The sequence below is a fragment of the Mustela lutreola genome, chromosome 18 (assembly GCF_030435805.1).
Source record: "Mustela lutreola isolate mMusLut2 chromosome 18, mMusLut2.pri, whole genome shotgun sequence".
In the NCBI taxonomy this organism is placed as follows: Eukaryota; Metazoa; Chordata; class Mammalia; order Carnivora; family Mustelidae; genus Mustela; species Mustela lutreola.
Window position 1 is genome coordinate 39,271,873 of NC_081307.1, and position 22,139 is coordinate 39,294,011.

The 22,139-nt window shown below is 44.0% G+C and overlaps 1 protein-coding gene, 1 long non-coding RNA gene and 1 other non-coding gene across 4 annotated transcripts in view; 1 reads left to right on the top strand and 2 right to left on the bottom strand.

The window, feature by feature from the left end:
- Positions 1-22,139, top strand: part of CSMD1 (CUB and Sushi multiple domains 1) — a 1,947,613-nt gene that overhangs the window by 1,306,350 nt on the left and 619,124 nt on the right. The window lies entirely within an intron of this gene.
- On the bottom strand, positions 2,130-3,173 carry LOC131820415 (uncharacterized). Its single transcript, XR_009349628.1, has 3 exons — positions 2,768-3,173; positions 2,573-2,654; positions 2,130-2,322 (listed from the first exon to the last, which is right to left on the bottom strand). It is a non-coding gene; the product is annotated as an uncharacterized LOC131820415 (long non-coding RNA).
- Positions 12,399-12,500, bottom strand: LOC131820716 (U6 spliceosomal RNA). Its single transcript, XR_009349748.1, has one exon. It is a non-coding gene; the product is annotated as a U6 spliceosomal RNA (small nuclear RNA).

The window sequence follows — 22,139 nt, forward strand, 5'->3', positions numbered from 1 at the left end:
GGCCATTAGCCAGGAAGCCAAGAGCCCAGGTGGATGAGTCAGGCTCTGATTTCATAGAAACGAGCCCAAGCTTAGCATCAAATGATACTCCAATCCTGGGTAGAACAGTTTTAAGGAATTTCTACAATGGAAAAAACACTTAAACTGCTGAGTCATTAAATTCAGTGCAATGGGTGAAGTGAACCCTAGGGCAACTTTATTTTGTAGCCACTCTGGGGAAAAGCAAAAACCAAAAACAGTGGCTTCACTTTTCTAAGTCAGGCTCCGATTTTATCAGTCAAGCGTTCCCAAAACAAGGGACTCTGTCATTGTATTTTTTATAACGAAACCAGCAAATTGATTTGTAGCTAATATATGTCTCACTTTTACTTCAAGAAGTGAACTTGAATTATTTCGATCCTTTTTTCTTTTTCTTTGTTGGGATATAACTGGCATATAATATTGCATAAGTTTAAGGTGTACAACATGATGTATTGATACATGTATGTATGGTGAAGCAGTTACCATAATTAGGTTACTTAATGCCTTCAGTGCCTCACATAATTAACTTTTTTAATAGGAGGGAGGGTGGTGAGAACATTGAAGATCTACTTTCTTAACAATTTTCAAGAATATAATACAGTGTTATTAACTATCCATGCTGTGTAATAGGTTCCTAAAACTCATTCTTCTTATAATTGGAAGTTTGTGTCCTCTGACCAGTCTTTCTGGGGTTATTTCCCCACCTCCTGGGACCTGGCAATCACCATTCTACTCTCCGTTCTATGAGTTCTGCTTTTTCAGATTCCAGTATGAGTGAAATCATACAATATGTTTCTTTCTCTGTCTGATGCATAACGCCCTCAAGGTCCACCATATTGTTACAAATGGTAGAATTTCCTTGTTTCTCAGTGTTGAGTCATGTTCCATTGTGAATATCAACCACGTCTCCTTTATCCTTTCATCCACTGATGGACACATAGGTTGTTGCCATGTCTAGGCTCTTGTAACTAGTGCCCCAGTGTACATGGGAATGCATATATCTCTTTCGACATTTCCTTTGAAGATAAACCCAGAATGGGATTGTCTAATCATATGGTTATAGTCTTATTTTTTTTGTTGTTCTTTGAGGAACCTCCATACTGTTTTTATTTGAGGAACCTCCATACTGTTTTTGGTAGCAGCTGTACCAATTTACATTCCCACCATATGTTGCTCCTTCTAAGTGGAGCTGGTCTGAGTCTAGAAATGTTGGTTCCAAAATGAACTCGCTTGCTGCACTTTATTCCAAAGATAGCTTAAGGGTGAAATTTGGCCAAGTTCTTCTCCACAATGCAACAAATTCAAATAGAAAATTTAGAACGGCATAAAATACGTAAAAACGGTGACTATAATAAATGCATTGATGGAAATACCAAAGCCAGTTTGGAACATGATCTGCAGCATTCAGAATGAGGGTGAGTCTGCGAGCTGTGGTCATGTTATGACTATTTTAACTTCCATATCATTATCCCAAACTGGATTCCAGAGAGAACAAACTACATGGGTAGGAGGGTGAGGTCTGATGTCAGACGGCAGGTGAGGAAGACGAAATATATGCACAGCATTGGCAAGCAAAGAAAAATTCCAAAATCTGCATCTAAATAGGACTGTTAAGTATCAAAGAATCATTCGGATGAAAAAACATTTAAAGTTGTGAATTTGGGACGCCTGGGTGGCTCAGTTGGTTGGACGACTGCCTTCGGCTCAGGTCATGATCCTGGAGTCCTGGGATCGAGTCCCGCATCGGACTCCCAGCTCCATGGGGAGTCCGCTTCTCTCTCTGACCTTCTCCTCGTTCATGCTCTCTCTCACTGTCTCTCTCTCAATTAAATAAATAAAATCTTTTAAAAAAATAAAAAAAATAAAGTTGTGAATTTTTCATATTTAGAATAAGCCATCATTAATTTAAAATCAAGAAAACTTTGTTTGGTGTTCATCTGTTAATTCAAATGGGTTCTCGAGAGTTCAGGTTGTGTTTTTCCTTCACATCAAACAAAACATTTACATGATTCCAGGTTTTCCAAAACTTTGTATTCTGATACACATTTCAAATAAATAATAACATTAGATGAAAACAAACACACTCTCAGCTTAAAATTTAGGAATATCCTTTATGTCCTTAAAATTCTGACAAAATATTTTGGTATCAGGCCACAACAGAGCAGACAGGGCTTTGCTGGGAGAACACTGAGTCTGAAGTCTGAAGAGCCGGGTTTGAATTTAAATCTCTAGTGGTAAGGACGCTGGTAAGTCGCTGAACTTCTGTGTCTCAACTCCCTGATGCGGAAAAGAGATGACAACCTCAGGAAATAAGAACAGGAATTAAATTAAAAGAGTATGTAAATGTTTTCAGTAGAAGAAAGATCAGGCACAAAAAATGATACTCAAAAAAGTGCTTTACATGTATTTCATTTCTTTTTTCAACCTAAAATAATCCTTTACCGCAGCACTGAAATGTCCCAGGGAGGGAGAAGGCCGACGTGCCCGTACGGGCGGCGCTCCACCAGCGGTGGGTCTAGTTCTGAATTCCCCTAGACAGACAGCTTCATACCATTACGTGCAATTGCTTTAGCAAAGAAGTGGTGACGACAGGATGCCCGGTGTTAACAGTTCACTGGTGATCTTGTGGAAGACTGGGCAGGAGACAAAATACAAGAGCTCAGTCTCACCAGGGCCCATCCACGGGCTTGTGCCAGGGAGCACCAAGATTACGTATGCACGACGTGCTTTAGAGAGGGGTACACACCTTTCATTGGGGTACTGATCCAGCTTTCCTGCTGCTCGAATCCATTCCCCTTTTCTTTGGTCTCACAGAGAGTTGTTTGGGATGATGCTATTCAATGATGAAAGACAAGGGCGAGATGGGTAAGGCTAGGTTTTTCTGAGACTGAGAGTTTAATGGAGATACTGAGTTTTGTCTGATCCACTGGTTTAAAAAACTTGCATGTAGGATATGAATAGAGGTTTATGATCCAGTTTTACAAAGATCAGTGCTTTTTCATCAGGGCGGATTTCCACAACAACGTACGTGAGTTTTCCCCAGCCCGGCCCCAGGAGCCCTGGGTGATAGAATTCCCGGGCAGCCAGCCCCAGTTCTGCTTGGAAGGGTGGAGCTAAGCAGAGGTGGCCAAATCCTCTCAAGCTTGCTTCAAGCCCAGGCCTCTCCAAAGCCTCCAGTGTTACTTCCCGACAATGGTCACCATGGCGACCCTGGGCCGTTGTCTGAGGTCCCTCCTGGGGGGTGTTTGATGGTGTTCTGAGGGCTGCGCTGACCCTGCTCTGCCGTTCACATTACGGGTGCAACGAGAGCTGCGGTATTTTGCGATGGCCTTGGACGGGGTCTGTGTTTCTGTGTGGGGACCTGTGGGGGGTAATTAGCTGCATAGCTAGTCAAGAGGTACTCTTTAACAGCCCGGGTGATTACTAAATCTCTTTGTTACATGAATAATTAGCTTAAAAGATAGCTTTTCTGAGGGAGCAATATTAGAGGCATGCCATTCATCCTGTACTTAAAGGGTAGTTTTCCTTTGCTTATTTGGATGGCATTTATATACCCGTTTGGGTTATGTCACAGTTGATAGAAATGGACACTCAGCCCTACGGTACTGATTTTCATCAACACATCATACGCAAGGGCCAGGCTTCTCAGGAAGCAGGTTCCCCACGTCGTGAGTGATGTGAGTTATTTGGAAGGGCGTGCGTCTCATTAGTAGGTATTTAAGATACACGGGCTTCTGAGATACAAAAGGTTTTCAGACAATTGATGAAACTGGGTGAAATTTAAAATGAAGTAACTTCTACAGGGATTCTGTTAGTGTACAGTGTTGAGTGCCAAGGGGGTGCTGAGTGTGGTGGGCAGTACCACTCCCCCGACACAGAGCTAACGTGCCACACAGTTGAGGAATGAACGCTCGGGTCAGCTCACTTGCCCCACGGTAACCCAGTGCTTAGGGCCACGGACCAAAGCCGCAGCCTCTACTCCACGGTCACTGTTTACTTCTGTACATAATGCAGTGCGGATAAAGGGGGAAAAGATGATAAAATCCAGCAGAAGGAAGTAAACGAGTTATTTCAGGCAGAGCTAAAGCCGAAGAGAATGAAATGTGTCAGTGCGAGTGTCTGAAAACAAGCATTCAAAATCATCCAGACAAATAAACGGTTTTTTTTTTAGAACTCAAATGTAATTTACTTCCTGGTTTCTTAAGATATTTCAGAATATATAAATATATTAAGAGATACAGGTGCTAAACAAATGAATATTCCTTATGTCTATATTTGTCATCAGAGATAAAATACTGAAGCCCAAAGGGGAGATGACGACTTCGTCTGTTTGGCAGGACAGGTGGCGGCCGTGGGGCTGAGGCCGTGCAGCCCAGGACTTTCCTTTCAGCAGCGGGTCCCTGGACACGAGAGCCTTGCGTGGTGAGAGCAGGCAGGGCTGCGCATCGCTGTGGACGGCGTGAGCTGCTGTAATCAAACACCATACGCTGTGGCAGGACCCACAGACACACGTTCTCACAGTCTGGAGGCCGCGACATCCCCCGTCAAGGTGGGGCAGACAGTTTCTGGTGAGGGCTCTCTGCCTGGCCGGCACACGGCAGCCCTGTCACTGTGTCGTCAGGCAGTGAGGAGAGAGGCCTCAGGTCTGTCCCTCTTCTTGTAAGGACACTAATCCCAACGGGGGCCTACTCCCATGACCTCGTGTAACCCTGTTTACCTCCCAAGGGCCTCACTTCCAGATAGCACCATGTTGGACGTTAGGGCTTCAACGCAGGAACGCGAACATCGGCGCCACGCACCGCCTGCTTTTCGCCTGTGGTCTTCCCACCCCAGGTCTTCACGTGCTCATGAACAGAGAAACCAAGACAGTAGCGCCCCACGCTCTGCTGAGTAGCACGAGCGTCGTGTGTGCTGGACCCTCAGGGCACGGAGACGTCTCTAACAGCAGCATTTCCCGGAGGAGGAGGTGGGCCAGGCCGAGGGTGTGTGCTAGGTGTGTGCCACGCTGACCGGAGGGAGGGGTCTGTCCTCTGCCCCTGGTTTAGGGTGGTGACGACAAAGGGCCCTGTTGCAGAAGACACAGGGGGAGGACGGCGCTCGAATGACCGCTGGCGGGCAGTGAGGGGAGGCACTGCGCCCCTTTGACAAGGGGTTTCGTGGCTGAAGAGATGTCCCAAGGGATAGAAACACAGGCAGGGGCTGCGGTGTCGTCAGGACCCCTGCGCCCCTGAGCCTCAGGACCCTCTGGTGCAGACGACTCGGAAGCCGTGGGTTTCGGCCTGTTTCTGTTTCCCGCCTGCACGACACCACGAGCAAAGGCGCCTCGCGCAGTCACCGTCTTTGAGGACGCAAAAAGCCTTCGCTGTCGATTTGTCCTGAAACCACCCTTTGAGCCCTCCTTGTCTGAGAAGTGTCGTGGGAACGTCGCTGGGCCCTTATTTTGGAACCCGTTCCACTGTCTGGGAGCCTTACTTACCTTTTGTTTTATTTTACTTTTAACGATGTTACTTATTTATATGGGAGGGAGAGAGAGGAGGGGGAGGGGCCGAGGAGGGAGCCCGACTGGGGGACTCGATCCCAGGCCCCTGAAGTCAGGACTGCGGCTGATGTCAGAAGCGTCACCTGCTGAGCCAGCCAGGCGCCCCCGTACTTTTCTTTTAATTTCGGAAGAGTTCGCACGGGCTACTGTAGCGGCAAGACTGGGCTGGCCGTCTCTTCTCGGCTGCGAGCTGTGTGCCCAGCACGGGTGACTCTTCTCCACTCGCTCTCCTTGTCCGTGCAGTGCGGGTACTACTATCGAATATCTGGGATTATGATGGTATATAATGAAGCTCTGGAAAATGCTCAGCATGGCGCCTGACACGTCGCAAGCATTTAATTAGCACAAGTATTCCATTAGCTAACAAATCACGTACACTACCCGTTCTATTTAAGACTAATTATTATCTTTTGCTCTGTTTATAGTAATGGTAACGACCATGACAGCATTTTCTATTTGAAAATCTCTGATTTCAAGGAGACCTGCTTGGAAAATGATGGCTTCTACTGAGCTGGTGTTAATTGGTTCCCCTACTGCATAATATAGCATATGTGACATCCTGTTTGAGGAGTGATTTCCACATCCATGTTTAAAGAATGTGGCATATCTGCTGAATTATCAGTTTGCAATCAATTAACATGGGTTACGTACAACCAACAGAAGGAAGATGACCATGATGCAATCTGCTTTTGACATTATCGAGGACACCGCCAGACCTTATATTGTGTCAAATCCTCATTCCGAATGCCCGGCAATGGGACAAAACGGCAGTTTGTAGGGTTCCTGATGATGGCATAAGCCACACCAGTGGCTACTGCACATGTCTGTGCCTTTATTCTCCGGAGAATAGTTACAATTTCTTTGCAGGCTAAAATCCATACTCCTATTATGCAGCAAGCCAGCTGATTGGGTGTAAGTTAAAAATATCTCACACCGTAAATGCTTTATGTATAAGTTGCCAGTGCCCCCTAGGTCGAGGGAGCTCAGTTATTCAAGTTAAAATTAACTTCTGAATCAAGTATGTGCATACTGAGAGGCAGGCTCTCTGTGAAATACTGAAGATGCGAATGCTTCTCCTGTAAAATGTTTATGAGCATTGCAGTTGGGTCGGTTGTTAAACAAGTTCCTGCTTGTCATGAGGCAAGAGCCAAGTTGTGCCTAGAGATGGAGGAGAGATGAGGCTCTTTCTTCAAATGCTTTCATTCCATATTCTTGCTAAGTAATTGTCTTGTCCTAAGTCACGAAACTGTGTCTCTCTCTTCGGGTACCTGCCTCGTTTTCCATGTACCTGTTACGCTGGGTGGTAGGGGATACAGACTTCGCAGGAGCACGTGGAGAAGATACCGGATGCGAATACATGTGGGGGTGTTTATTGTGGTTCAGACCCAAATGATGTACATGACAGGGCTATTATCCTCTCTTTCTGAGCCTTTCCAGCAAGTGCCGAAATCCCGTTAGTCTACAGCACAAGAATTTCCTTTAATCTCTTCCTTCTCTAGTCTAATTAACGGATTCATTTACTATTAACTCTGTAAACACTTAGTGAAAGTCTACAATATATTATACTGCGAAAGAGAAATAAACGTTAATAAGTAAATTAAAGCAGGATATGTGTTGTAATAGATTTACAAGGAGGGATAGGAATTAAGAAGGGGGAAAAGATCATCGACTCTCTTTGGGGTGCCGTGGTTGGAGAAAGCTCGATAAAACTGAAACCTGTGGGTTTGGTCCTGGAGAGTGCAGCGGGAGGTTTCTGTCTGCCTCTCGTACTCAGTGGTGTGCTCGTCAGTGTTTAACTGTGAGTTATGTGAGGGGTAGAGCCTGATTTATAATATTCCTCAAACTGTCTGGTCTAAATATTTTCATGTTGGGCAGTTTCTTGCTGTCAGTATGACATCACTGCGCAATAATACGCAGTACAACTCCCTTAGGGCGTGTCTCCACCAGATCGGCACTGGGGAAGTAGCTAGCCTCAAGGGTGCAGATCAAGGCCAGATACAATGAAATGACTAGAAATGTGTGAGATCCAAGGAGTTTTTACATCTGATTTAAAGTATCAGATTTAATCTTACATTTATACAATTTAACTAATAGAGGCTAGGTTTAATGATCAGTCATCTTGCAGACTTTCTTAGTACTTAACGTGCACCTCTCGCATGCTGATATAAATGTACCATTGAATTTTTTATACTCTTTCTGAGATCAGTAACCAGAATATAAGAGCATATCCTGAATGTTGACACACACACATGACAACAAGTGAAATGGATAAGCTGATTAATGGTCAGTCCTTTGGGGCAAGAGCTTCAGAAAGACTTTAAGATTCTCTGTCAGCTTCTTCAGTTATGGTCTAGAGTCCTTTGATTTAAGGTTTAGAATTGTTTTTAAATATTACGAACTTTATGAAAATGTTACAGATATGTCAGGCTCTTTTCTGTTAACTTCTGCAAAGTTCTAACTACAAGGTCCCTTTCCTTGGATTTCATTAAGATAAAAAGAATTTAAAAAGGAAAAAGAGTAGACAATTGAAAAATCTCTGAAACTACATAAGTGCATTTGGAAGAGTCTACTTTGGAAGCAGCTATGCTCAGCACTATGCCACCAGCGCAGGAAGAGTCTACTCTGGAAGGGACGAAAGGTGTCTGCTGTCCTTTACTTCCTTCAGGTGTCGTTGAGCCGCTCGTGTTTTTGCTTTTGAATTATTTTAGGTTCGTTGACATGGTCAGCCCAATGAAACTAAAACTATACTGTGATAAACACTCTGGTATGATTATCGCCATGAGAACAAGATAGAAATAAACCATTTATACACATTGGGAACTTTGTTGAGAATACAGAGTAAAAATTTATCATTTTTTGGTCATTCAAAGCAGTTGACTTTTATCCCATTTTATTGTCAATTTTTAAATTTTATTTTGTCAGTGTTCTAAGATTCACACCCAGTGCTCCATGCAATTCGTGCCCTCTAACATTTTAAAACACTGCAAGAAACCAAAAAAGTTGGGATGCTTTGTAAATGACCATGGCCGGAATAAAGCGTCCTTGCACAAATTCACTATGTGTCATGGCATCTCATCTAAAATGATAATTTTCTGAGCCTTCTGAGCTGTAGGAGATTGTGCCTAAAATACAATCTAGAATATCTAGACACAGTTGTATATACAGTGTGTTTTGAAAAAAATTTAAAAACATACCAACAAACAAACAAACAAACAAAAAACCACGGGCTTCCCTCTGCTTGCTCTTACTCTGTTGAAACTATGTTTAATGAAGATCCAGTCCTTTGGCTGCAGTGACTCCGCTGCCCACGGCCCATCTTCTAAAGTGAATGCCAGAGAAAATAAGGCTAAGAATGATGACGATGATGGTGTTTACTGTCATCTTCACATGAACCTGAACTCATGCAGCAGCAGGCTGTCGTCCCTGACGAGCGAGAGCTGGCTCGGAGATGAGGAGAGACCCCGTGACACTGAGAAAGCAGCCAGGGAGCAGGGCACGGAGAATGGCTTCCCCGCCTCCAGCGCTTCCCCAGGCCGGCCTGATTGAAACACATTTCTTGTAATTGAAGCACCTGATGCAATTTGGGGAAAATATGTGTGCGCATCAATTTTTGCTTCAAAATGAAAACAAAATATAAATCAGAATCTTACTATGCTTTGGAGAAAAATACTAGCTATAAACAAAGGATCATAAAACTAGAATTTTAAAGGAATTTAAACCACTCAATCTGATGAAATCAAAATCCTAAGAGGGTTTTGAAAGCTGATTACTACTGCCAGTTACGACGCCTAAAACCTCCATAAAATATAGAACTATATTGTACCTGAGATTTTACAAAGAGCTTTCCTGCCTCCAATTCTCGGTACCACAGAAAATTTACCATGGAGGTGAGGGGGTGGTCAGTAGGGCTTCCTTTCTGCCTAGAGTCACCTGGGGCTCAAGAAGTTCAAAACAAATTTATTCCCACGGACACTCATTTATTGGGTCAGCAGATACTCATTGGATGCCTTCTGCATTTTTGTTGTCATTCTGAAATCTCTGGGTGTACCACCAACCTTACACAGCTTGTGTTCTGGTGGGCTGAGCACCGATGAACAACTACGCCAAGTAATGAAGAAGGATACCAGGATCAGAGGATAGAAGAAGGTGGTGGATATTGTTGTACATCACGTTGGTCAAGGAAGCCCCGTCTGTTCAACCAGCTTTGGCAGAGTCTGGTAGACGGAGAGGGCTTGAGCCCAGAGGAGACCAGCAGCGTTCCAGGAGGATGGCTGGCACATGATTGGTCTCTTCGAGAGACAGTCAGGAGGTCCGTGATGCCAGAGCAACATGAGGAGGGAAAAATTAGTTGGAAGAAGGAGGAGGGTTTAGGGAATTGGGTGGCAGTTCACATGGGGCCACATAAAAAAATAGTTTTTATTCTACCTGGAGTAGTAAATCTCTGAGGTATATTTACTGGGGGAGCCAGTCTCGTCTTGCTTAGGTTTTAGAAACACCACACACATTGCTGCTGGGAGAGGGCACTCTTCCAGGAAGACGGGAAACAGGAAGAGGAGGTAGGAGGCTCCTGTAGAGCTGCAGATGAGCGACGAAGCTGCACCTGTGCGGAGGACACGCGAATCGAGCAGCTGCCATGTCCTGCAACTCCTTGACTTCAAGCCCAGGTCTGTCCTTCAGGATACAACAATAGCCAAGCAAGAGAACCTCCTATTTTCTAGCATTTTGAGTAGGTGTTTAACATCCCAACATATGTATGCCCTCTGATGTCAGGAGAGGAGGATCAAAGTCCTCCATTACCCCGATGCTTTGCATCGTTGATGGTCTAATGCCAGTGTCACTTTCTCCGAATTGGCCAGAGTAGCAGCAGGAAGCCTGGGATTGATTAAGCCAGTGTCTGTTACGTGCCGTGTCCTTTCCATCCTCTTTATATCCAATTCCCGGTGCTGTGCCTCACTCAAAACAAGTGGTTAGTTAATACCTGTCGAATGGATAAAACATACAACTAATGGGTATGTCAATGAACAAGCGATGTTTCTAATAGGTCATGATTTTCATGTCCCTGAATATGGTCATTCAAGTTGTCTTCCCCTCTGCCTCCTGAAAACTCAATTTTCCTTTGCTCAAGATTTGTGACCTTGGGACTGTCACTGTCAATATTTGGTTGGGGGAAAACCATTGTTTGAATGAATGAAGGAAGTACAAATAAGTGTTTTATCAGGATGCATGTGGCAATGCTGTGCCTTGCCCAGTCAAGCCCAGCTGAGAAATGCTCTGAAAAATGGGGCCAGAAAGGAGATTGCTGGTTATGCAAAGAGGCAAAGTGATAGCAAACTGAAAAAACAGAGAAGAAAACACAGAAGAAAAACTTTGACTTCAAATTGTGTAACATGCTATCTTAAATTTTAGTTGTTGTTTTTAAGTTGTGTTTCCAACTCAACTTTTTCTCATTTGCTCATAACTATTTATCTAACCATTCTGACTTTGAGAATAATTACCAATTTTTGTGTATAAAATGGCTTCCACAAACATATGTGCATTAGGGTCAGTCCTTAGTCTTTGAAGAAAGATTAGCGTCAGCTTCAAACGTATGGATTCAGTTGAATGAAACATTTTCAGTGAAAGTCTATGCTAGTCTGTTTCATGATGGTTCCGTGCCCCACCTGCATTTATCATGCCTTCAAGAGCTATGACAGGGAGAAAGTACAATTCAGTGTACCATTGTGATGAAGGTTGGTAGGTATCAGAGCAGTGTGACCATGATACCTGCAGGTCTGCAGTGTGCCCTGGGATTTCTGTTCCCATGACTGCCAAGGCTATGTGCTCCCTCCCTTCAGAGCTCCTCTTCTCTTTTATACGAAGAGCTGTTGATCCTTGAGAACTCAGTTCAGATATGACCTTGTCCTGAAAGCCTTCCCTTACCCCCAATCTGGTTAAAGGTCTGGGTCTTCAGAGCAGCCTGAACAAAGACAGACCTTTCTGTGCACGCCTCTGTTCCTCCCCGACCTCATCCCTAACATCCTCTCTCACTGGGCTCCAGCCACAGCAGTTTCCCCGTGACATGGCTCACAAGATGGTACCCACAACCTTCACTCTCCTCTTACGCATACTTGATTTTTCTTGTAGCACACATCATCTGACGTGTCATGGGATATATTAATATATATATTAATATACATCAATATAAGAACTAATATGTGTGTATATTCTATCTCTGCCCATATCTCTAATCTGCACACTGGTCTGTCTCCTCACCAGAACGTGAGTACATGGAAAAGCCCCTTCTTGCCCCCGACACAACACGCTGCTATTTCCCAGTGTCTGTAGGATTGCCGAGCTCACACCAATCACTCAATGGTTGTTTCAAGAATGAAGATATGAAATGATCTGAGCCCTTTCAGGACTGTGTAGTATTTATCTGTTTGCTACAGTCTGGGTTCTTACAATTAGACTATTCACTTTATTTCCATATTTTTTACACCTAGGAAAGCACATGGAATGCTGCACACATTTAAGAGTTACTTATTATTATCATTATAATGTATTTTTTAAAGAGGCTCCACACCCAGTGTGAGGCTCAAACTGAAGACCCTGGGATCAAGAGTTTCGTGCTCTACTGACTGAGCCAGCCAGGTGCTCCCAAGTATTGCTTGTTGAATGAATACGTGTGCTGGGCACGCTGGTCATATATATGTTAATAGCAACAATTAATCATGATCTTATCTTTATCAAATTATACTCTGAATTAAAATAGTGACATTAAAGTCACACATAAAGCTTTATAATCAATTTTTAAAATTGCGTTGAATATATCCTTAATTTTTTATGAGATATATTTGACAAAAACAGGAGCCTTTTTCCAAATTTGGGTGTCATCCTTGTGCAGGGACCATTCTAATTTTCCCTGTACTTTTCCAGTTTCAAGATGGTGCGACTGAGCACTGATAGGAACCTTCAAGTAGCAAATATACATACTTATAGCATTTAAGTTATATTTGAAGCGTATTCTTATGTCACTTCTAATGAGCTCCAGAGAGACGAGGGTAGGATGACACTAAAGAAACGAGGCATAGGAACTGGAGCCCTTTGCAGTGTGGATCAAACAAAGACAAATCATCAGAAAACCACCGCTGAGTTCCGCAACAAATGAGGCGGTCAGTCTGAGTCTCTGATCTTCAGAGCATTTCTAAGGTTGTGCTGAGGAGCAGTCTGGGTCTCAAGCTGCCTCCTTCCGTGAATACTTGACTATATTTTAGCGCTTACTTTAATTCATTTTATATTGAGTGAATTTAATGCTTTGAGACATGTCATTGTGTGTTTATCCCAGTTAAGTGGAATTTTTCAGTATTTTTCCCAGGATTTTTAGAACTCCACTGAGTCAACTACTTGATTAAAATTAAGTTGACAACAAAGAATCCTAATCCTGATTATTTTTCTGATAAATTATACTTTATTTGGTCAAACCAATACCTAAGTTAGAGATATACAAAACTATATATTGTAGCAGTAATTTTAAATGTATTGGTTAATATTCAGGAGGTAAAATTCCTTATCAAATAGAAACATTCATATTATAATGATTGTTAATCCCTGAGATTGTATACATCCCTTGGGTGTCATTTAAAAATCAGTCAGGTGGGTGGTGTGTGGTGTGTGTGTGTGTGTGTGTGTGTGTGTGTATGTGTGTGTGTGTATACAAAAAACTCAAACACCTTTAAATATATATATTTAATTCCTTGATGCACAGGTAGACAAAACAAAACCCTGGTGAAATGTAGTATTTTTATGGATTTTTTTCATGTCATTGGAATTCAGTCTGAAGAGTGGTTGGTATGTTGCCTTAGTGATAAACTCTTAACTACTTTAATCCTGATCGTCTTGATAAGTGCTGTGGATAGTTCTAAGGGTGTTTGACTGTGTGCCCTGTTTTAAATGTTAATCTGGACATTTTAATTAGGAATCTGTATTCAACACCATGATGAGACAAAAGGCCAGCCATTTATAGCATCTGGGTGTAATGGAAGGGAGGGAAAATGCTCCTGATTTTCATGGTGTCGCTGAAATGGTGTGGTGACGACTGAAACAATGCAAGACAGGTGAATATCCAGATTTCTTATCCTACTTGCTTTCCCTCATGGGAAAAAAAGGATCCTTTTGACCCGCTATCAATATGACATCCCCTTGACGTCTTTTAGACGTCGTGTGCATGTTAATTCTGAGTTAGTGGTGCTTCCTTACCAATTTCCATTTTATCTAAAATAACATGGTTTGGGGGTAGACTTGGTTCAGATGATTAAAATGGAACAGGAGCAGAAACGCCTTCCTTGTGTAATCACAAGAGTGGTGATTTTGAGACAAAAATTTGGGTTCACTACCTTGTCTGACTCTTGGAGATTTATACTGTGCTTCAGTGAAGCTGGTGGAAGCCCCGTCTCCGTGACGATCTCACGTACGTCTGAACCTCGTCCTTCTCGTGCGTCTTACCCACGCGCCCTTTCACCGCGCACAGGACACTGTTGCTTGAATATCTCCTGGTCACATCCACCTCGTCATGTCCCAGCCTGGGCATAGCACCTTCACCTGAGACAAGGGTCTTCTCGTTTGCAGACTTCCTTGTCTTCCAGCAGTGTCAGGAGTGTCTCACTCCGTGGAGAAAGCCCTCTCTAATCTTCCTTTAACAAACCATTCGTTTCCCTGCGTTGGCCACTCCGTTCTGTCTGCGTCAAGGCTAGGAGTCTCAGCCGCTCTTCCTGCTCCCTGTCCTCCTCTTCCAAGGATGCTGCTGGTCCTGGCCCGCATCACCCACACCTCTGCAGACTCTCATCTTCCTCATGGATTTTTTTTCCCCTTTATGTTCCACACTTTTCCTTTATCACTGTTTCCGACAAATAAAGTGGAGTCTTGATATTTACCTGTTTAAGTTAAAAAGAGATGGACAGAAACAGAAAGACACAGAGAGAGTATTTAAATAAACAGTTTTCAGAGTTAGAGGGTGCAGGCTGATTTCCTGCATAAGCGTATGCCCTGGTGAGCATGAGAAGAAAAACACGACTCTCCCCTTCTCCTGGTGGACGGTAGTTGATTAGGCTGTATTTCCTAAACTCACTGTTAATCCCAGGCTGATTCAGACTGGACACATTTTATTTTTAAACGTCATGCAGTATCTTTGGAGCCTCACTCTTGCATTCTAGCAGGGTCTCATTAAGCATGTTGCTACCTTGCTTAAACACAGCTACAAAACAGTTCTTTTTCAGTATTGTCCGCCACATGGAGTGAAAATTCTTCTGCTTGTCTGTGAAGGTTGTCTTCTCTCATAAAGTCTCCTCTCTCCTGCAGCCTCTGGACACTACATCCTCATCTGCCATGTTCTCCCAGGCATAATACTCTCCATCTCTAGGGACATGCTGTCTTCCCCCTCCAGGCTACGGACGCTGCACGGTCTTGAGGACTCCTCTAGAGCGTTGCTCACTTTGGAAAGCCTGTTACCTCCCGTCCCGTCTCTGTTTTCTCTTCTCCGGCTGTGGTGGTCGCCACAAACACAGACGAGCCCAGGGGCTAACCATGTGGACTTTGATCATGTCCCTCAGCTCCGTGTGGCTGGTCTTGCCTCACTGTCTCCAGGAGCTTCTGTACATGGGAAGTAGACTTGCACACGAAAATGTCTGCCCTGGAGTCTTAACCAAGTCGGTCACACACTGGCTCCATCAGCGAGAACTAAGAAAAAGCCACCTGAGCCACACCTCAGTCTGCAGACGCTTCCCAACCTGTGTGTTTGCTGGGGTGATCTAACGGCCACCGTGAGAACGGCCCTCAGTGCCCTGTCAGCCTCTCTGTGTCAGGCACCGTGATGACCGGTGATAGCTCAGGCATCCCACGGGAGGAGCATTCCTCCTGCTGTGACCATCTCCATGCGACAGGTGGGGAAACAGAGGAACATAGAGGTCAATGAACGTGTACAAGATCCCCAGCTTAGGTAAGGCGTGGAGGAGGAGCGAGTCTCGTGGTCAAATCGAGTAATGCCGGTGCAAGAATTTTACAAGCTGACAGTGTCAGGCACATACATGACCAGTACGTCTTATTTCTGGGCCAGTGGTGGAGCACATAGTCAGACCGGGTGAAACCCGACGGTTAGAGAGGTGTTGTTCAAAATGAGCAATGTGTGATTCAATTTCGTTCTTAGGAGTTTGGAGTTACTGCTCTTCCTCCGGGTTACACCATCAGGATCTGCTCCTGCTTCAAACTTTCATTTTCATATTTCAGATTCATATGCATTATTTCTCTAAAGAAGTTAAGATTTTATAGTCCATTTGGGAATGTTATTTTATGCCCTATGATTTTACTCCCTAGTTATATAGCATATTGAGAATTCATTATATTTACTGATTGTTTTTCATAAAGGTGTTAAGGGAATTAATATAACAGAGTTTATAACAGAGTTTGAAATGGATTTGAGCTTCTTTGAAAAGCCCATCCTGTTCATAAAGACATTATTTTCTTATCTTCTTTACAACCTCACCACTGTCGTTCTCTTACAGTGGGAGACCCCAAAGGGATTAACTCATAGTTAGTTCCATTGTGCAGAGAAGAAAAAGTAGGGCTACTCAGGGGTGGTAGATAAAGGGAATACTCTCATGGCTTAGGCTTCTCTTTGTGTGGGCTACAGATTTGAAAAGTAAATGGAGTTCTTGATAATCATAGAGTAATTCTAGACACTGAGGCAAATTACATGTACTCTAAGTTAAAAAAAAAAAAAAAATTGTTATCAGGGCAAAGGGTACTTAACTAGAGCACCGAGGCTGAAATCAATTTTTCTTTTTTGTAACGACAAGAACATCATTTATCAACAGAGGTGATCATACTTAGAATTTACTACTATTTGTTATCAGTTGTTCCAAAGGCCTTAGAGTAAATATACATGATTTTACTTCCCAGAGCCTGGTGCCAGGCCACAGGAAACAATTTTGCATTTTCGTTCTGATTTCTTGGACGTGCAGCAAGTAATACTTAATTTCAGGAACTTGTGCTATTTATATAAATTTTTCTGAAATACTTATATTAGCATTGAGAAAATTAGACTCATTTCTAGTACAGGTGACCCCTGAACAACATGGGTTTAAGTGGTCCACTTGTACACAGGTTTTTCAATAAATAAGCACAGTATTATAAAAGTATTTTCTCTTCTTTATGATTTCCTTCTTAACATGTTTTCCTCGAGTTTACTTTGTAAGAATGTGGCATTTAATACACAGAACATGCAAATAGGTATTGGTCGACTCTTTGTGTTATTGGTAAGGGTTCCAGTCAACAATAGCCTAGTAAGAGGTTGAAAAAGCCAAAGTGATCCGTGATTTTCAGCCCTGCAGGAGCAGCGTCCCTAACCCCTGCGTAGTTCAAAGGTCACCTGTAGATGTGACCCCTCCATATTGAATTAGTGACAATCTTCTGAAGACCTAGCATTATTTTAAGTGAATGTGCTGTGAATATTAGGTCTTCATGGCATATGAAACTTATACACATTACACATGCACACACTCTTTAAGAAAAATATTTTATTTATTTAGTGGACAGAGAGAGAGGGAGCACTAGCGGGGGGAACCGCAGAGGGAGAGGGAGAAGCAGGCTTCCCGCTGAGCAGGGAGCCCAGTGCCGGGCTCAAGTCCAGGAATCTGGAATCATGACCTGAGCCGAAGGCAGACGCTTAACTCACTGAGCCACCCAGATGCTCCTGTTTTTTTTTGGTTTCTTTCTCTTTGCTTGTTTAATTCTTGTTCTTTTTTCCCAAATGTTTAGTCTTGTACAGATCTTTGATATGATGAGGATACAATTTACTGTCAGTTTATTACAGACATCGTGAGCAAGAGCCCAAGAAAAGTCCGTTAACCCGGCAGCAGCTTGGAAACTGGGCTTCTTGCAGGGGACATGGGAGCCTGAGTGTTCAGTGGGGTGTGCCCTGGGCTCAGAGCCCAGTCTGCATGGTCATGGAAAGGGGGAGTTTTGAGAAGGGAAGCTGAGACACTGAACAACCGGGTAGCAGCGGACAATGGGCTGTGGTGATCATTTGACCCACTTAGAATTGTGTTCCTTTCTTTTATTGGTTAATTTTCTCCACACACAATGGTATGAAGACGTCCAAAGCAGGGACAATGCTTGCTTTGTGACCAGATGCTAGGGTAGGGGTGCCTGTTTTCATGAAACCACATCATCACAATGTTTTTATGAAACCCTGGACGGGATGTCTGGGTGGCTCAGTTGGTTAAGTGTCCGGGTCTTGGTTTTGGCTCACAGTCTCAGGGTCATGAGTTCAAGTTTCCCATTGAACTCAGCGCTGGCCGTGGAGTTCGCTTGGGGTTTTCTCCATCAAGCATGGAGCCTGATCTAGTAAGTAAATCTTAGAAAGAAGAAAAGCCTGAAGGCAAAATTTTTCCCCTCAGTACACAGATGTCGGTGGTTTTACTCCAGCTTGTGGCCGACTGACGCTTCTTTACTTGATTGCTTTTCTTTTAAGAGAAAGGTTTATTTACTATATGCAGGTTCATATGACATAGATTTTAAAGAGTCAAAACATGCTTTTAGAGATTTTATTTATGTATTCGACAAAGAGAGTGAGAGAGAGCACAAGCACAGGGGGCATCTGAAGGAGAGGGAAGGGCAGGCTCCCCGCTGAGCTGAGAGCCCCACGCAGCACTCGATCCCAGGACCCTGGGATCGTGACCTGAGCCGAAGGCAGAGGCTTCACTGACTGAGCCACCCAGATGCCCCAGGTGTCAAAACATTTTTACAGAAGAGTTAAAATGAAAGACAATACTAGACTGTAAGTTGACACACACCAAAGAGGAAGGAAAGAAGGAAGCATAATAAACACATAAACCTTTACGCATTTTATCTGTAAGTAAGGATACCTGTCTTCGCGCTGTTTAAGAAGGGTCACTCTGGTTCCAGAATTTGCTCCCTTTCTTTGCCAAATGGTTTCCATGGACTCCGGGAGGCTAGGTGGAGGAGGAACCATCTTTACCGCAGCCCAGGAGGCTACCCCCGTCTGGTCCCCAGCCACTCTGGTTCCCCCACCAAGGGGTCACCGGCTGTCCCAGCAGCACTCACCGCTGTCGGTGCCTCGAATGTAGAGGGGATATAGATGGTCCTTCTTGACCGGTGGTTTCTCCTCCTCGTGTCCTCCCTCTTAGGAAACAATCTTTCCTTGCCCAGGTAATAGCAACATGTTCTTTTTTTCTGTTTTTAGAGGGGGAGGGGCAGAGGGAGAGGAGGAATGTCAGGCAGATTCCGTGACAAGCATGGAGCCTGATCTAGATATTGATCTCATGACCTGAGATGGTGACCTGAGCCCAAGTCAAGAGTCTGACCCTTAACCAGCTGAGCCACCGAGGCGCCAACCCATAGCATATTACTTTTTAAAATGCTTTTTCCAGTATCACAAGATTGAGGTAAGAGGATCATGAAACCCTGTGTACTCATCACCCAGCTTCCATAATTACCAGCATCTTGCCAACTGCAATTTAAGAATAGAGTGTTCTAAAGCAAATCACAGATATACTGTTCTACCCAGAAATCCATGTCTCTAAGCAATACTTTTTTTAAAAGATGTATTTATTTATTTTAGGGAGAGAGAAGGAGCGCGAGCCATGAGTAGGGGGAGGGGCAGAGGGAGAGAGAGAGAATGTGGAGCAGGTTCCCCGCGGAGTGTGAGCCCAGTGATCCCACAGCTCAGATCCTGACCTGAGCCGGAACGGAGAGTCTGAGGCTTAACCAACTGAGTCTCCCAGGAGCTCTTCTAAGAAAGTCTTCAGAAACTGACCTACAACAGCATCATTGTACTTAGCACAAATAATGTTTATTATTACATAATATCCATGACACATTTTTTCATTGTCTCAAAAATATCTTGAGACATCAATCTATTCAAATTGGATTCAGATGAGTTCTACTCATTTGCATTTGGTTTTTACATCTTTAAGACCCGTTGAGTCCATCAGTCTTTCTCCTCTCTCTCCCTCTGACTACTTATGTGTTGAGGAGGAAGGGTCATTTGTCCCATTAAATATGTCCCATTCTGGACCAGTCTGATTGCATCCTCTCTGGTCATTGTTCTCCTGTCTCCTTTATTTCCTAAAAGTTGATAGTTCTATCTAGGGACTAACTTGACAAAAGAGGTGTGTGTGTGTGTGTGTGTGTGTGTGTGTGTGTGTGACAAAACCCTCCATGGATTGTCCTGCGTACTTCCTATCTGCTCTATATCCAGCACTGATCATGCTCAGTTGTCCTCCTCGTAATGGTGGTGTGGAACGGGGCTCAGGACTGTTAGTACAGACGCTCCATTACGGTCTTCTCTACCAGCACCGACCTGGTGGGCGGATACCTCACGGAACGTTCTCACCTTGTCCAAGGGCCCACCCGGTAATGTGCTTGAGTCATAAACATGGCTTTGTCCACTTGCGCTAAGTCCATCAGGCGGAGCCCAGGAGATTTTCAGCCAGTGTAGTTTCCCTTTGCTCTCCGGACTCCTGGAGATCGTTTGGATCGGGCCCCGGGAACGTCAGTCTCTCCTGCAACTCAGGAGACCGGACGCCTCCCTTGAGACACCAAGACGAAGGAGGGCTTCTCCCATTGCCCGCGCAGCAGACTCTGCAAAGCATGCTCAGTCTTGCCAGTCATGGAGATAATATTGGGTCCTATATACTTCCAAAAATAATGCTCGCCATGTTTTGCCAGTGCGCTGAAATTCCTGTGTGTCACAGTCACTGGAAGACATTGTCGTGTAAGAGCCTGAGTCCGCATGATGTGTGCACCCCCCCCAAAAAAAGCTAGGGTACAGTGGAGGACACTGGGCCGAGGCTCTCAGGGATGTGAGACTTGGCGGGGTGACGTGAATGCCTACACTACCCACCTCTGCCACTTGGTTCAGAGAAGCTTCACATAATGCGTTAGCTGGATTGGGTCATTTTATTTCAATTTTTTTTTAAAGATTTTCTTTCTTCATTTGAGAGAAAGAATGAGAGAGAGCATGAGAGAGGGAGAGGCAGACTCCCCATGGAGCTGGGACCCCGACGTGGGACTCGATCCTGGGACTCTGGGATTGTAACTTGAGCTGAAGGCAGTTGCCCAACCAACTGAGCCGCCCAGGCACACTGGATTGGGCCATTTTAGCAAAATACCCGAGACTGGGTGGCTTAAACAAGAGAAATGTATTTTCTCACAGTTTTGGACTTGGGAAGTCCACAATCAAGATTCTGGCCAATTCTGTTAAGGGACAGATGGCCCCTGCCTGCTCTGTTCTCACATGCAGAGAGAGGGTGAGAGCTCGCCTACGTTTCCTCTTACAGAGACCCTAATGTGTTAGTGTCAGATCAGGGGCTCGCTCTGAGGATGTCACTGAACCCTCACTACATTCTTACTGGCTCTATCTCCAGATTCAGTCCCATTCAGTGTATTAATGTTGGGAAGACACAGCTCAGCCCATGGCAGACCTATGCAAATTACAGCCCCCACCGGGGACCCTTTCTGCCATTGGACTCGCTGCCTACCGGTGGTCGTCATGACCGTTACAGGAGTGAGCGCTGGCAAAGAACCTAGAACCCAGAACCTCAGAGAGCACAGAGAACACTTCACCCACAATGATGGGTCACAGTTGCAAACCAGGAGGGTGTTGTCACTCTAAATCTGATTCCTCATCGTCAAATGGAACACAAATGTTCCAGTCTGAGCAGTGATCGTGTTGGACACGGGTCACCTGCACCTGTTAGCTGCTATCTCATAGCTCCTCATTCAAAATACAGTTTAGAAATACTAAGAAGAAGATAAAATGCCAAACTCATCCAAGTGGGATTTCCTCGTTTGCTCTATTAATAGTTGCTTCTTTTTCTCAGGGATATGCACTATGGTAGTTGTTTTGACCCTTTACAAAACCAGCCTTACTTTTAAGTCATATAATTTTACACAAGGGTCATAAAAATAATCTGTTATGTTATATGTTAGCAGAAAGAATATTTCTACTTTTTAAACCATATATAGCTCTACTTGCCTCATTCTTGAGTAAATATGACATAACACATTTAAGCCATAAAGTAAAAGTAGCATGACTTTTCTTAGGCATTAAATATAGTTTGATCTGATGTCTTATATACATGAAACATCACAGAATAAGCATGCCCATTCACAGCAACTTTCTGAAATAAGAAAAGTAACCACATCACATATACCGTATTCCACAAAAGTTTCTGCTGTTGTCAGCAAAGGCACATAGCTCAAATTCTTGGCAGTATTTGTTTGAAATAAAATGTCACATTGACTTCAAGGCTAGAAGTATTTTTGCTAGAAGCAAAAAATAAAAAATAAAAAAATAAAAAAGGGCACTTATCTAGTATTAGCTGAATGTTTAAATTTTATTTTAAAGTGTCAGAGATGATGGGATGCCTGGGTGGCTCAGTTGGTTAAGCTGCTGCCTTCAAGTTGGGTCAGGATCCTGGGGTCCTGGGATTGAGTCCCGCATCGGGCTCCTTGCTCGGCAGGGAGCCAGCTTCTCTCTCTGCCTCTGCCTGCCTCTGCCGGCTTGTGTGCTCTCTCTCAATCT